The sequence below is a fragment of the Carettochelys insculpta genome, chromosome 5 (genome assembly GCF_033958435.1).
Source record: "Carettochelys insculpta isolate YL-2023 chromosome 5, ASM3395843v1, whole genome shotgun sequence".
Classification (NCBI taxonomy): Eukaryota; Metazoa; Chordata; order Testudines; family Carettochelyidae; genus Carettochelys; species Carettochelys insculpta.
In genome coordinates this window covers 78,908,384-78,923,654 of record NC_134141.1, presented here as the reverse complement: position 1 = coordinate 78,923,654, position 15,271 = coordinate 78,908,384, and the positions used below count along the sequence as shown (strand labels likewise).

At 43.3% G+C, this 15,271-nt stretch overlaps 1 long non-coding RNA gene across 1 annotated transcript in view; it reads right to left on the bottom strand.

Moving 5' to 3' along the window:
- The window catches only part of LOC142013220 (uncharacterized), a 78,762-nt gene extending 64,965 nt beyond the window's left edge, over positions 1-13,797 (bottom strand). The window contains exon 1 of the long non-coding RNA XR_012645586.1: positions 13,659-13,797. This is a non-coding gene — a long non-coding RNA (uncharacterized LOC142013220). The remainder of the gene's footprint in view (positions 1-13,658) is intronic.
- Positions 13,798-15,271: the final 1,474 nt, after the last annotated feature.

Below are 15,271 nucleotides of genomic sequence, written 5' to 3'. Positions count from 1 at the left end.
CTAGACCAAGCCTGAGAAGGCAATGGTTTAAAATGATTTCTACAAGCCACATCTACACTACCCAACTATTTCAGAGTAGCCAGCCCAACTTCAAAGTAATGTGCGTCATGTCCACGCACACCGTGCACTACTTCAAAGTTAAAATCAACATTAGGTGGCGAGACCTCGAAATCACTATCTCCATCAGAAGGTGGGAATAGAGCCCTACTTCTACGCTGAACATCGAAGTAGGGTGTGTGTAAACAATCTGTGTTTTCAAACAATCTGTGATCTGCAACTTCGAAATAGCGAGGGTCTCCAAGGTAGCAATGACCTGAGGGATTGAGAAGTGCTGTCCATCCCCTGTGGGGCTCTATGATCACTAAAGCGCCACCAACCCGGACTTCCTGTGGCAAGAACTTCAGAGCATGCAGGCAGCAGCACCCACACATGCCAGCCCTGCATGCCCTCAAGAGGCCCTGAGCTGCCCACCCACTACCAGCCAGCCCTCTGAGAGCTCCCAGAGCTCCACCCCAGGGCACCCGGGGCTCCCAGGCATCCAGCCGAGAGGAGGGGGGAGAGGCAGTGGGGCCCTTCCTGGACTGACTCTGAGCTGCGAGACCTACTGGGACTCAGGGGTGAGGAGTAGGTGCTCCAAGTAATGGGGAGCAAGTGGCAGAACACAGAAGTGTTCACCCAGCTGGCCGAGGGCCTGGCCACCTGGAGTCACCCTGCCCTCAATCCTGACCATGTCAGGAGTAAAGTCAAGGAGTGGTGGTAGGATTATGCCTGGGCCTGGGACATGGCCAGCTAGTCTGGGGCTGCCCCCCCCCGGCCCCGCCACTTGTCCCTATTACAGGGAGCTCAAGGAACTCCTGGGCCCCTCCAGTATACTTCCTCCCCCCAACCATCCTTGACAACACAGCCAAGGAGACCCAGCAGGCCTCAGACCAGGGGTCCAGCCAGAGAACAGCCCAGCACAATTGGGCCCCTGGAGGAGCCAACCCTCGGGACAACAGAGGAGGGCTCCAGAGATGGGGAGCTCCAAATAGACTTCCCCTCCTGGAGCTCCAGCCAGGTGTCTGCCCAACTGAGCTACGTCTACACGTGAAGCCTACTTCGAAGTAGCCTATTTCGATGTGGAGACATTGAAATAGGCTATTTCAATGAATAACGTCTACACGTCCTCCAGGGCTGGCAACGTCGATGTTCAACATCGACGTTGCACAGCACCACATCGAAATAGGCGCTGTGAGGGAACGTCTACATGCCAAAGTAGCACACATCGAAATAAGGGTACCAGGCACAGCTGCAGACAGGGTCACAGGGCGGACTCAACAGCAAGCCGCTCCCTTAAAGGGCCCCTCCCAGACACAGTTGCACTAAACAACACAAGATCCACAGAGCCGACAACAGGTTGCAGACCCTGTGCATGCAGCATGGATCCCCAGCTGCAGCAGCAGCAGCCAGAAGCCCTGGGCTAAGGGCTGCTGCACACGATGACCATAGAGCCCCGCAGGGGCTGGAGAGAGAGCATCTCTCAACCCCTCAGCTGATGGCCCCCATGGCGGACCCCGCTATTTCGATGTTGCGGGATGCAGATCATCTACACGTGCCCTACTTCGATGTTCAACTTCGAAGTAGGGCGCTATTCCTATCCCCTCATGGGGTTAGTGGCTTCGACGTCTCGCCGCCTAACATTGATTTCAACTTTGAAATAGTGCCCAACACGTGTAGCCATGACGGGCGCTATTTCGAAGTTAGTGCTGCTACTTCGAAGTAGCTTGCACATGTAGACACGGCTCTGGTGTCCCGACTGTGGGAGTGGACCTTCAGGTATGTACCCCCCACAGGGTGCACCCCCCCAAGTTACAGGGAGGGGGCATGGGACACAACTGGGGGCTCCTCCACACTCCCAGCTGACCCTAGCCCACCATGGCCCCCCGACAGCAGCATGGCCCCCAGGGCCCATCAGCACCTGCTCCCACTGACAGTGCCATGCCCCATCCTCGGGGAGGAGGGGTGGGTGGGGCTGAACACCCAAAGGGGGCTGCCCACAGGGACACCACTCCCTTGGCCAGGGAACAGGGGAAGGGGACCCAGCACCCACGGGCCCCGTACTAACGGCTGTCCTCTCTCTCCACCCCCATCCACAGACGCACCATCCAAGGGCCCTGACAGTGCAGCAGTGTCCATTGTGCCAGCCAGCCCACTGGGCACATTGCAGCGTGGCAGCTAGCCAGTGCAGGGACCACCACCGGGACCGGCCCCCCACCACCAGAGCCAGACACAAGAGGCTGCTGACCCCCAGGTCCTTGCCACCCTCTGGCATCAGGTGGAGGTGGCAGACCGTTGCCTCCAGTTGGAGGAGCAGCCATTGGCCTGGCACAAGGAGGTCTGGAGGTCCTTCATGTGGCCATTCGACTGCATCACAGGGTCCCTGGAGTGGATCGTGGACAAGCTGCCACCCCCACACTGCTCTACCTGCTGTCCCTCCTGGTGGCTCCCCTGCACTGGATCCCACTGGGGAGGACTGCGGGGCTCCAGAGCCAGCCCAGCCATATTTGCCAGTCCTCCCGACCCCCTCCTGGCCTTGAAGGGGACCCCAGACAAGGGGATGTGGTGACCCAGACCTGGCAGGGGTCACACCCCTCCACACCAGGTGTGGGGCAGTGAGGGGTGAAGGACTGGGCCACACTTCAAAGTTGTCACAGGGGAGATTTTGCCTAATGCACCGCAGCACTTCAATAGTAATCTTCCAACACCCTAATTACCAGCCCCCCTTCGAAGTTCAGGACTAGTCTAGACACAGCTGCAGAATTTTAATATCTTCAGAAGAGGAAAAGAAAGTCATCTGGTGCACCTCAAGCAATCTAGTATTCACAGCAAAAGAAAATATTTCATTACTTGAACAACAATGGCTTCCCCCCAAGTTTTGACTGTATTAATTACACAAAAATTATATCAAAAGGCCACTCGTAAGGTTGCACTGTCAAACACTCAGAAGTTAGGAAAAGCCAGAATTTGGTTCCCTTGTGCCCTTTCATTATGATATGGTCTTATGGTCATATTATTTTTTTTTGCAGATGAGCTCTGGCTCTTGGCTCCTCTGCATTTAATCAGGCTGCTTCCTCTTCTGTGATATCCAGATAGACAGGCTTAACCGAGGGAGCAAAAGAAAGGGTGTACCTGCTTTTAATTTCAATGTTCACCATCAGTCCGCTCTAAAGCTGCAATTTCAAAGCAAGTTGTCGTTCACCTGCTGCATCATCCGCTGCACAATGTACAATGGACCTTTAAACTATTTCTACACTAGAGAGTTTTTTCGACAAACATGGCACTTTGTCAACAAACCTCATGGGGCATCTACACTAAAAATGAGTAACATTGACAGAAAAAGAGACTTCTGCCGCTCCCCCACGAGGCATGATGCCTTTCTCAGCAGAAGCTGTTGACAAAAAAGCCATGTGGATGCTTTCTGGGGGCCCTCTGTCAACAGACAGGGCATTCAGGACACCGGACAGCCCTCTCTGTCGTGCTTCTGGTTGGTTGTTCTGCCAAGAGAGCAGCCGGGCAGTCCTGCTGCTCTGTCGACAGAGCAAATCGCTTTTTTCAATCTGCTTTCATGTATGACCACAATCTGTCAACAGAAATTCTATTGGAAGATCTCTTCCAACAGTAACATTTGTCAACAAATCACTGTACTATAGACATAGCCTTAGAGCTTTTAGCTATGAAGCACGGGCAAATTTTTTTCAGAGGCTTACAATTTTTTCCAAATTTTCCTGGAGGGACCAGAAAAATCTTCATCCCTGATAGTAGAGCCACCCATCTGTCAAATTTCAGGAACCCATTCTAATGCATAGGGTGATAGAGTTTTTATCAGGAGAGGACACCAGACTGTTATGATTTAGAAATAATCTGAGAAATTAATTTGGTTCATTGTATGTAGCTGAGTGGATCAAAGACATATTTGAAAATACACATAGGATAATGATGGACTAAGGATTGTAGTATGTCAAATTATGGGTAACCAGTTCCATTTGAATGTCTTTTTACCACACTATAATTGTCTAATACATGGCTACTCCATGGAATACATAGAGAAAATTACCCATGATGTTTTTTTATGAAGCTGTCATAAGGAGAACTACAGTACAAAAATTCACCTCTCCCACCAGTTGCTATAAATATAACACCTGCTTTTAGAATAAGAATGTTATGCTTGCCTGACTACTGGAAATTTGAAACAACAAAAAAATATTGGGGGACTACTTAACAGCATGTGTTCATAGCAGATTATCTGCTCAGGAGGTGAAAAAACAGACTGCAGGCAAATTTTTCACTTTAAATGTGTTAGCAGGTCTCTCTTGACTGCATTAATTGCCCAAGCTAGTACAAAGGTTATCTAGATTTTCTTTTACCCACTGTGTGAGCTAAAGATACATGAATGTGCTCTTTAGCAGTGACTTTGCTATCTGCAGGAGTCCTCACCAGCAGGGACTGCCTTATTTTTTTGTTGCTGAGCATATAGATGAATTCAATTTTACGTTGCTATATAATGGCTCCTGCAGAGTAAACCTAAGAGTCTTTTTAAGGGAAATTTAGTATCTGTTATGATGATATAATAATGATTTTTTATTATGGGGCAATATATCTATTTGAACAGAAATTCATTCTGGGTTACTATATCATCCACGGAGCATACAGAGTACATGGAACGTTCTTATCCTTGCAAAATATATATATATATATATATATATATATATATATATATCATGTTTTTTCAGATGTAAGTTTGCCTTGTCCTACATCTTGTTTTATAATTTCTAAACATGAGCCTTCTAACCCCTTACTTTATCTAAACTGCAAATGTAGCATACACAGTGTATTCAATATATTATGAGCGTTTGAGGCCAGCATACATTGTCTAACTTGCAAGCAATTAAAGGTCATGACTTCATATAGGATCACAAGTTCCAACATGAAGAAAACCGAGAATTCCAAGGAATTCCCGTTTCCCAGTCCCGACATGACAGTGTTAAAGTGACTATATTTTAATGTCTACAGCAGGGGTCAGCAATCTTTCTGAGCTGGAGAGCAGTAATGTGACTTTTTGACTTTCCTGTATGGTCTGATTGCTGGTGATACTTTTTAAAGTCTAGCTGGGGCCCCGCGCTTCTGAGAGTACTGCCCTGTGCATGAGCAGGGGCTCCAGCCCGCACCACGCGCTCCAGCCCTATGATGTGTTTGGAGCCACAGAGAGGACCCTGTGCCATGGTGGGGGTCATGCCCCACACTGCAGGCTCCAGTCCTAGCCCCATGCCACAGCACGGCAAGATGCTGTGATAGGATGGGGACTGCACAGTGGGAGCCATGTGCTGCAGGACCAGCCCTGCACTTCTGCAGGGGCCCTGGCTCCAGCTTTGGCCCCATGCTGTGGCAGGGGCACCAGCCCTGTCCCTGGGCCCCATGCAGTAGTGGAGAATCCACAACAGAGCTCGAACCCCAGCCCCAAGTTCTGCCCCACTACCAGGCTACGTGCTAGAGGTGGGGCAGGGCCATGTCTCCCCTCTCTGTCAGCTCACGTGCGGAGAATGGCATGCATGCCAGGGGGTTGCCAACCCCTGATCTACAGAGAGCACCAACATAATTCATCTGGCATTGTTTACTGTATGTGTATGAGCATGAGAAGAGGGGTAAAGCTCAGCTCTGTTTCAAAAATCTGTGCAAATTAATTGTTGAATCATGGTAGTTCCATTAGTCATTGAACATCACTATTAAGTTCTCATAACATATGGAAGCTGACACTAGTCGAGGCCTGTCTTTTTTCTGGAAAGCTCCATAGACCAATATTATTAATTGCTTTTCAAATCTCTAATGATTACCTGAACAATCATCTTTTTAATTAGTTTTAGTTCACAACTAAACAAGTGTCACTGGGATTACAGGTTCTTATTCATTACATTCAGTACAATATGAGAAGCTCCTGTAGTCTCAGTCCTTTACAAAGTAACATCCATTTACATGATTTTGATTTTATCTCTTCTCTCTGCTATCTAGCCATTCTATTTTAACAATGATAGTCACTGAGGAGTTTCAAAGGCTTTGTCACCAGGCTTTGCTATGTGCACAACAATGCTTTCTTTAATACTATCGAAGAGAAAAGAGCATAAAGTCTGGAAAGAACCTCCTGCATAATATTCCAAAAGGCAAAAAAAGTAGTGTAGTGAATAAAGCCATGACTCTGAAGACTCTCCCATACTGGGGTGAGTTAAGCTCATGCATACTTGCTTTCAGGATCAACCAGGCTTACAAAGCATAAAAAGTAGAAAAAATGTAAGTGGCCCAACTTACAATTTTATCATTGTTATGCTGCAGCTAAATTCTATTTGCCCTTTCACCTGATGGAAAATATTTTAATTTTTATTTGGGTATTATGGGTGAGGAAAAAAAATCTATGAACATTTTCATAAAGATTCAAGTTTGTTTCTGGGCTAGCAATTTTCTGTGCCAATATTGCAACATTTCTATATTTCAATATTTCTATGCCAATATTGTTTGACTAGGACATTTGCTTTAGTTGATATTTGTTTATAAGCTATGTTTACACTAAAGCAATCAGTTGACAGAAGTTACTGTCAAAGATACGTTGTGAAAAAACTTCTGCCAACAGATCATGGCCACCCATGAAACTGGATCGCTCTGTTGATCCACACTGTTGAAAGACAGCGGCCAGCCTGCCAGGCTCTCTCTCAAAAGAATGGCCAGCCAGAAGCACAGCAGACAAGGCTGCCTGGTGACCTGGAAGTCCTGTCTGCAGACAGAGGACCCCCCAGGAGTGTCCACGTGCCTTTTTTGTCCTTGTGCTGGAGAGGCAGATGTCTCCTGACACAAGTGCCACATTCTGTTGATTTACTGTCGACAGAATGTATTTTTAGTGTGGATGCTCTGCGAGTTTTGTTGACAAAACCCTTTCGTGTAGATGTAGCTATAAGATATCAAAAGATCATAAAAGCAAGAATTGTTTATGTTTATCTTCTTGAAGACAGGGCAGCAGTCATCTTCAATAGTCATGAGTCCCTGACTCAGAAACATTCTTGACATTTACAGCCTTGTCAATCATTTCCCAATCTCTGTCAATAACAAGTGCTAACGATATTGTGACTATGGTCTGAAGATTCCAGATAAAATTCTCACCCTATTGAAGGCAATGAAAATTATGTCATTGGAAGGCTCATTCCATTGTCATTTTTCTACATCTATACCAGTTCAGATCCTTGTCCAATGCTTGTGGACTTGCTGACACTCTGCCTTCTTTGACCTTTTTATTACCTTTGGTCCCAGGCCCAGAAGAGTAATCCAGCCTCTTCTATTTGTTTTTTGTTTTTTCCTAAAAGATAGAGATTCTTTCATCTGTCAAGAAATTTAGCCTTACACTCTGACCATCTAACCATAATAACCGATATATCACAAGTACAGCTGAAATTAAACAAACTACTGCTTACATAAGAATATCGTGCTCAAGCGTAGCAATACCTTTCTCTAACATACCTTATCTCAGAGATCATTGTGAAGATACATAAATTAAAGATTGTGAAGGCCTTTGGTCTCCACTGATGAAAAGCACAATATCTAAATATATTATTAAAAACTAAAGAATGGGAACAAATAATGAATTTAAGCTTTCTTTCTTCTAGACATGGCCTTTGAAAACCAGTGTTAGTAGGGATAGTGCAACTGCAACCAACCAAATTAGGACAATATGACTACGGTCACACAGCTGAATTATTTTCAGACAGCTGTTATTTTGAAATAACTTTGCTGTCTACACTACACATATGCTGTTTCAAAATAGCAAGTGATTTATTTTGAAAATAGGTACTGTTAAGAACCAGAATAGCACCTATTCCTTGTGGGTGTGTCTACACTACATTCCACTTTCAGAAGCAGAATGAAAATGAATATGATCAGAAATGCAAATGAAGTGCTGGTTTACAAAACTTGCACTTCATTTGCATAAGCTCGTGTGATGGCGTTTCCAGAATAGACTTTTCTGAAAGCAAAATCAGCTGTGTAGATGGGATTCCTTCAAAATTAAACACCGTTTTTGAAGAACCCTCCTTTCTGAAACAAAATAGGGTTAGCGTTAAGGGGACTCAGTAAAGGAGAGGGCCAGAGCTGACAAGGTCTATTCAGTTAAGGGTAGATATGACCCCTTATTGGCAGTTAATGTGCAGTTGTGAACATCAAGAGAGGAGAAAACAAGTCATTTCGGTCAGGGGGGATGTGGCTCATTGTCAGATGTTAATGTGGAGGTGTGAACATTTTCAGGAAGAAGGGGCTTCTGGAAGGAGGATTTCCTTTTCCAGAGATCCCCCAGGGGGTGCACTTCTACATGCTGTTTGGAGTCCAGAAGACCTTCTTCCAGACTCTGAACCATCTAACTGTATGCTAATGAGGTGCCAGAAATTTACATCCATGCCTCATTAGCATTTTCCAGGCCGTTCATTAGCATGGTGTTTTTGGAAAAAGTGGCATGTATGGAAACAGCCTTTGTGTGCAGAGTGGAACCACTCCTTACTTCTCCCGTCTGCCCTTGCCCAGCCCTGTGGTGCCAGTCACACAAAATTCACTCCAAACTTGGCTGCCATAGGAGTATTTGACTGCTGTGTTGGCCAGGGGGTGGGAAGGGGATGCTCTTATATATAGCTCCGTACACGCTGAAGCCAATTCATTTAGTTCTCTAGCTCTTCCACCACATCTGAAGGGATTCCTGGGCTGCTGGGTACTGTGGAGGGGGGAAGACACAGGCCTGTTTAATGGGGGAGGCCAAGCTTCTGCTAGCAGCCATTTTGGACTGGCTGCTGCAACAGTATAGCTGGTCTGGGGCAGCAGCTGTTGCTGCTCCTGCTGGGGGGATGCCACTTGCTCTGTTCTTGCTTCTCCTGACCAATTCTCTATCTTCCTCTTTACCTGTCTCCTTTCACTTCCTCTCCCCACTTCACCGTGCCCCAGCCCTTTCTCTTCTTGCTGCCCTATCACACCATATCTTCCCTGGACCCTGCTCCTTTTTTATAAAATACCACATGATTCTCAGCCAAGCCCAGTCCATGACTGAGAAAGTTATGGGACCGGGCACAGTGTGGAGTGAGAACTCCCAGTGCCCTGAGGCTACAGCAGCTAGAGAGAGCTCCTCCAGTTCCAGGACTGCAGCAGGGCTTGACCTCCTACCTCATGTCTGCAGGCAAACAGGATTAGGGTGCTGAGGCATCAGGCAGTCCCTGGCCTACCTGGCTCTTCCCACCCATCTATAATCCTGCAATCCTGTAGGAGCAGGGATGCACTGAGAACCCTGGGCTCCAGCTGATGCTGCTAAAACCAGTCCTGGTGGAGCTGAACCCTTTGGGTCTCATCCTGTTCCATCCCATGTTTGCGTCCCAGCTCTGTGTCCCGAATGGCTGCCCCTGTTACCCTGTTTCAGTTAGAGTCCTGTTTCATGACCACTCAAGATTATTTTCCAGCCCTGCATTTCTATCTTTCTTCACGTTTATCCTAAGGACAGAAATTAACATTGTCTGACATTTATAATAGTTGTATGTTCTCTATGAAAAGTCCTGAAAATTAATCTATTTATTCAAGTCCATATATAAGTTTCAAAATATGGCTAATATGAATAAACTGCTTTTGAAAAATCTCTAAACGTTTTGAAGTTGTAAAGACAACTCTTTTATGACCCATAATTTAATATACTTTAATGACTGTGGTGCTTAAATAGCACTTGTGATCTGCTCCTATAGTGACAGTACCTTTAGCTTCAGGCGATGTATCCTCTGAGGTGATTGGGACATAAGAAAAGTGAAAAAAGTGATAGGCAATGGAAACCAATTTACCTTCCTGCTGGCATTACTTGCATTGCTATTGAGTGTTTGTAGTAACTGGTATCAGTGTTCCTAAAACTGGTAAGAAATAACGAGAAGTAGGGGATTTCAGTTTTGTATGCAGTACAGTGAACCCATTATGAATAAAAGTGTTGTAACTCAAGTGTGCAGAATCTCAGTTTCATTAAAAAGTACATTATTAAAGCTTATTTTTAAATTACTCTACAAATACATTTGGTGTCCCCAATGTACCAGATTTATTCTCCACACCATTATGTGCTTTGTTGTAGGAAGTCCATTATTAAATCAGAAACATACATATCTCAGCAAGAGCTTGAAGTAAACAAATCATTTACTGTGGGTACATTCAAGTACAGCACAGCGTATTGCAGTCAGGACAAGTATGGTAAATTTGACACTTGACATTCTAATGCTGAAATCTGAGACATAATCCTCAACAGCTTGAGACAAAATGATCATCTTGCGATCAAAATGTAATAAAAAAACTTTCTAAAAGAATTGTAATATTATGGCCATTATGTTTTGATGATGAGTGTATTGTTTTTGAAAGTTTATGTCCATTTATACTTCTTAGAAAAAGAATATATAGGCATAAATCAGAAATCAGGAATGGTAATATACAAAAACCTATACGAGAACACTTCAATCTCTCTGGACACTCAGTAACAGATTTAAAAGTAGCAGTACTACAACAAAAAATTTCAAAAATAAAATATACAGAGAAATTTCTGAGCTGCAATTCCTTTGCAAATTTGACTCCATCGACCAAGGATTGAACAGAGACTGGGAGTGGTTGGCCCATTACAAAAGCAGTTTCTCTGCTCTTGATGTTCACAACTCCACATTAACTGCCTAAAATAGTCCATATCCACCCTGACTGAATAGACCTTGTCAGCTCTGGCCCTCCCTTTACTGAGACCCTCTCCTTAAATCCTCCTCTGAAAACCCTTCCCACCCTCATACCTCTGAGGAAGCGGGTCTTTGCCCACAAAAGTTTATGGTCCAAAATATGTTAGTCTATAAGGTGCCACAGGACTTCTTGTTGTTTTTAGACTCACCATATATTTCTGTACACAACAGGATAATCATGCTGGAAGTTACATGCCTGATTATTTTTGCTGGAGGTTAGGAATGGCTAGATTCTTCTGTTGAAACTTGGAGCCAGGCCAGAGGAGGGTGGCATATTAGGCTGCCAAGAGCAGAAGGGAACCCCTTCCCTATCTTTGGAGATGAAGTGAGTAACTGTAGAAGAAATTGGACAGGTTGACAAGTCTCTAAGCTTAATATGATGCAAGAATTGCTTTACAAAAATGAGCTTGAAGAGGATACACACTTGCTGAACAACACCAATATGCACTAGAGATCATATAGCTAACTGAGATCAGGAAGACTATAGCAGCATGGAGAACAGTGTAAAAGATTCACAACTTCCTGCTTAAGGATGCACATTTCCAGGCTGTGAGGTACAGTGATGACAAGGTTTATGAATACCTGAGATCAAAAACATAGCTTGTGTATGCACATGGGTCTAGTAAAACTTCCTCTCTGACTGGACACCCAGCAGGCTGCTGTATTTGGAACCCACCTTACTGGGTCTTGTGTAGGCTTAAGCTTTCTGAGCTCGGAAACAGTCCAGGTACTAGTGGACCCTGTTGGCAAATGGCGGAGGCTGTCCATGCTATTACAATTTCACAATAATAGTTTCATAACATCAACCAGAATTCTTACACTTCGTTCAGATGCATTCCCCAAACCGGCATAATAGTTTATAAGCTTTTGTGTGGATCTATTCCCATAGCTGCCTAACTTTCTGCTTGTGGCTGCCTGCGAAACCACCTAAGACTTGATGCAACAGACACGCTTAACTACCTTGTCCTGACTAAATCCATAACAAATACTATGCAGTCTGATCAGTAATATTATATGCAGTGTTTCTCTCAGTGCCCTTTCCCAAAAAGCTTAAAAAAGACAACCCTCCTTTTCTCTTGTGATTCCTACATAGGCACCTAACTCAGGGTTGCAAATTCTACTGGGTAGCAAAACACCCGCAAGCTAGGTGTTTACCATGTGTAGATCCTTTTGCAGCTCAAGCCATAAATCATCTTTGAACATTCTGGACATTATTTCTTCTACATTCTTTAATATTTAGAAATAGTGTTTGTTCCAATCATGCTTGAAAGAGAGGAGTGCTATGAAGTTACGATTTTCTATTAAATTTCTCTCTCAGAGATTTTGTTAACTGTGATAGCTTTTGTGCATGCTGAGTGAATTATTCACATACAGATCTGACTATTTCCCACTACTCAAATGTCTGCTGTATTTGTATTGAAATGCCACAATGCGGTTTTAAGAAGGCAATAGAGTGAGAAGAACATAATTATATTTCCTCATTGTATTACATTGCATCTATATCAGACCCTCTGGCTTTCTGAATTCCTCAGCCATGGAAATTATTATGTGCTATAACATCTTCTATGGTCTAGCTCCTGATATGGAAAATAGTTTTGCTGTGATTTTTTTTCACAGAAGTAAAGAACTGCAGATCTACCTTAGTACACACACATGCACACAGTCTCCAATTATAGTGGCATTCAACTTCCCATAAGACATGGCTACATTGGCCCCTGCCTTTTGGAAGGGGTATGGTAATGAGCTACTTCAGCAGATGCTAATGAGGTGCTTCCATGAAAATGCAGCACCTCATTTGCATAATGGCATCCACCCGCATTTTGAAAGTGACACTTTCAAAACACACACTGCTCATTTATACAGGGACCTTTTGAAAGGACCCCCAAACTTCCAAAGCCCCTTCTTCCCATTTGGTTTTGGGAAGAAGGGCCTTTCAAAGTCTGGGGTCCTTTTTAAAGGCCCCTGTCTACATTACCATCTTCAAAAGAATGCTTGTTCCCATTTTTTTTGAAGATGGTGTTTACTTTCTAAAGAACTGCGTTTACACTGCTTTTCTTATTTTGAAAGAAGAATATGCAAATGAGGTATCAGATATGTAAGTCTGCACCTCATTTGAATTTTTGATTTCCCTCATTTGCATATCTTTTTCGAAAGAGGAATGCAAGTATAGACAGACTTTATGTGCAGATGTGCTATTTTGAAATAAGCTATTCTGGAAAATCTCTTCTGGAACAGCTTATTTCGAAATAAAGCTGCTGTGCAGACATGGTCTTAGAAGTAGCCTGGCCTGGCAGTGTTACCTCTCTGTTCTCTCCCCTTTATAGATGGGCTAGTTTTCCTTATTAGTCACAGCTCTGATGTGTACCATCGTGATTGGTAGTTTTGGCACCTGTGCAGGACTGCTTGCTTGTCAGCATATGGTCAGCAGGAAGATTGGAAACCCCAGCACACTCCCCAACCCCCATTTGCATCTCATTTAGTAAAAGTAATCAGGTAGACATACCACTGATTGAAAGAATCAACATATAGGAAAATTTAAATCTCAAGCCACTTTTGTCTGAATCAGATTTAACAGGCAACTTTCTGATTTTTGGTTGATAGCAATTTATGATTAACCCAAAACAAAAGTGTCCATGAAAAGAATAGCAAACATAGTTAAGTGGTTTACTAAGTTTCCACTGATGCAGAACAGAAAACCATAATGGCAGTGGCTACTGTTGGTTAACTGGAATTTTAAATATAAATCTTTGATGATTTTCACTGTGTTATATTATATAATCTTGTAATATCTTGACATTGTTAAGCAAACAATCAACAATTAAACAAACAAAGTAATAAATTAGGGAGATTAGGTATGAACTGACCTACCTTGCTGAAACGTGGCAAGCCTACACTCTTTTATGGTGGCTGAATCTTGCAATACAGAATCTCAGCTTTCTATTAAAAAACAAAATTAGGTTTCTCGTCCTTAAAATTTGGAAGCAATTCTTCAGAATGTGAACCAGATGTAATCTTTCTTCCAATGTCCCCATGAGACTATATAGAAACTGAAATAAAAATTCTCTGAGAGGTGTGAACTGCGTCTATTTAAAGTGTGTGTGACTTTGGAATGTAACTATGACAATGGGAACGTCAGTATGTTTCACTGCGGATCAAACACACAGAAGAAAGAACAGGGCACTCATGTCACGAGGACATGCACAAATCTTTCATGAGTGGCATTTCATTTTGGTGTCAGGGGCAGAACCAAGAAACATATAATCACTTTGTACCCTAAAGTTTCCTTCTACTGCAGTTGTATGTCACTAGTGCTAGGAGTTTAGTTGTTCTTTGTATCTTATGTAATTTTGTTGTCCTTTTGTTTTGATGTATGTTTGCAGCAAGATTTAAAAGTGCCAGGTTCATAAAGCTGAAAACAATTATGAACAAAATGAGCTGGGAGGAAGAATTTAATAAGAAAAATGAAAATGATCATTTGGAATCATTTAAGAACATGTTACTAGATGCCCCAAAAACCACAATTAACAAAGAAGTCCTTTCTGGTTTAATAAACTTTTATAACAGATCACTCGAAGATGGCTGCAATTTAGAAATAAAGGGTAAGGGAATCCAAGGAATCCAAGAAAAAATATGGCCAGAAGCAAGAGATTTAAGGGCAACTGCTTTTTTATAACATATATTAAATCAAAAGGAATCCTGACAATGTTATTGGTCTGTTACTAGATGGAAATGGGAACGTTACCAATACAGCCGCAGAAAACGCAGAAATATTAAATACATTTGCATCTGGGGAAAGTAGGTTATATAATCTCATCATATGGTGATCATTTTCTGTCCCAATAGCATCTCTAGAGCATGTTACATACAGGCTACTAAAGTTCTAAATTCACTTCAAAAATTTGCAAAACCCAAGGTCAAGATGCCTTGCATCTAAGGGTTTTAAAAGTGAATGACAGACTATTAATGTTGATTTTCAGTAAATACTGGAGAACTGAGGAAGTTCTAGAAAACTGAAAAAGCTAAGCATTTTTTTTAAAGGTAAATGGGATAACCCAGGTACTTATAGGACTTTAACCCTGAGACTGATCCGAAGCAAGAGACTAAAACAGCTGATATAAGACTTATTAATAAAGAATTAAAGGAGCATAATAATAAAATCATCCCTGATAAAAGTTTGTGGATTACACACAAACTGGGGGAGGGGAGTGATAAATGAGGAAAAGGATGGGTCAATGTTTCAGAGCGATCTGCTTCACTTGGCAAACTGGGTGCAAACAAACAAAATACATTTCCATATGGATAAATGCAAACATCTACACTTAGGAACAAAGAATGTAGGCTAATCCATATGAGATAGGTCCTGATTCTGACTCTAAAAAAGGTTGTGCATCACTGTGAACATCAGCTGAAAATGAATTTCCAATGTGATGCTTTGGCCAAAGGAGCTAATACAGTTCTGATATGCATAAATAGGGGGGATT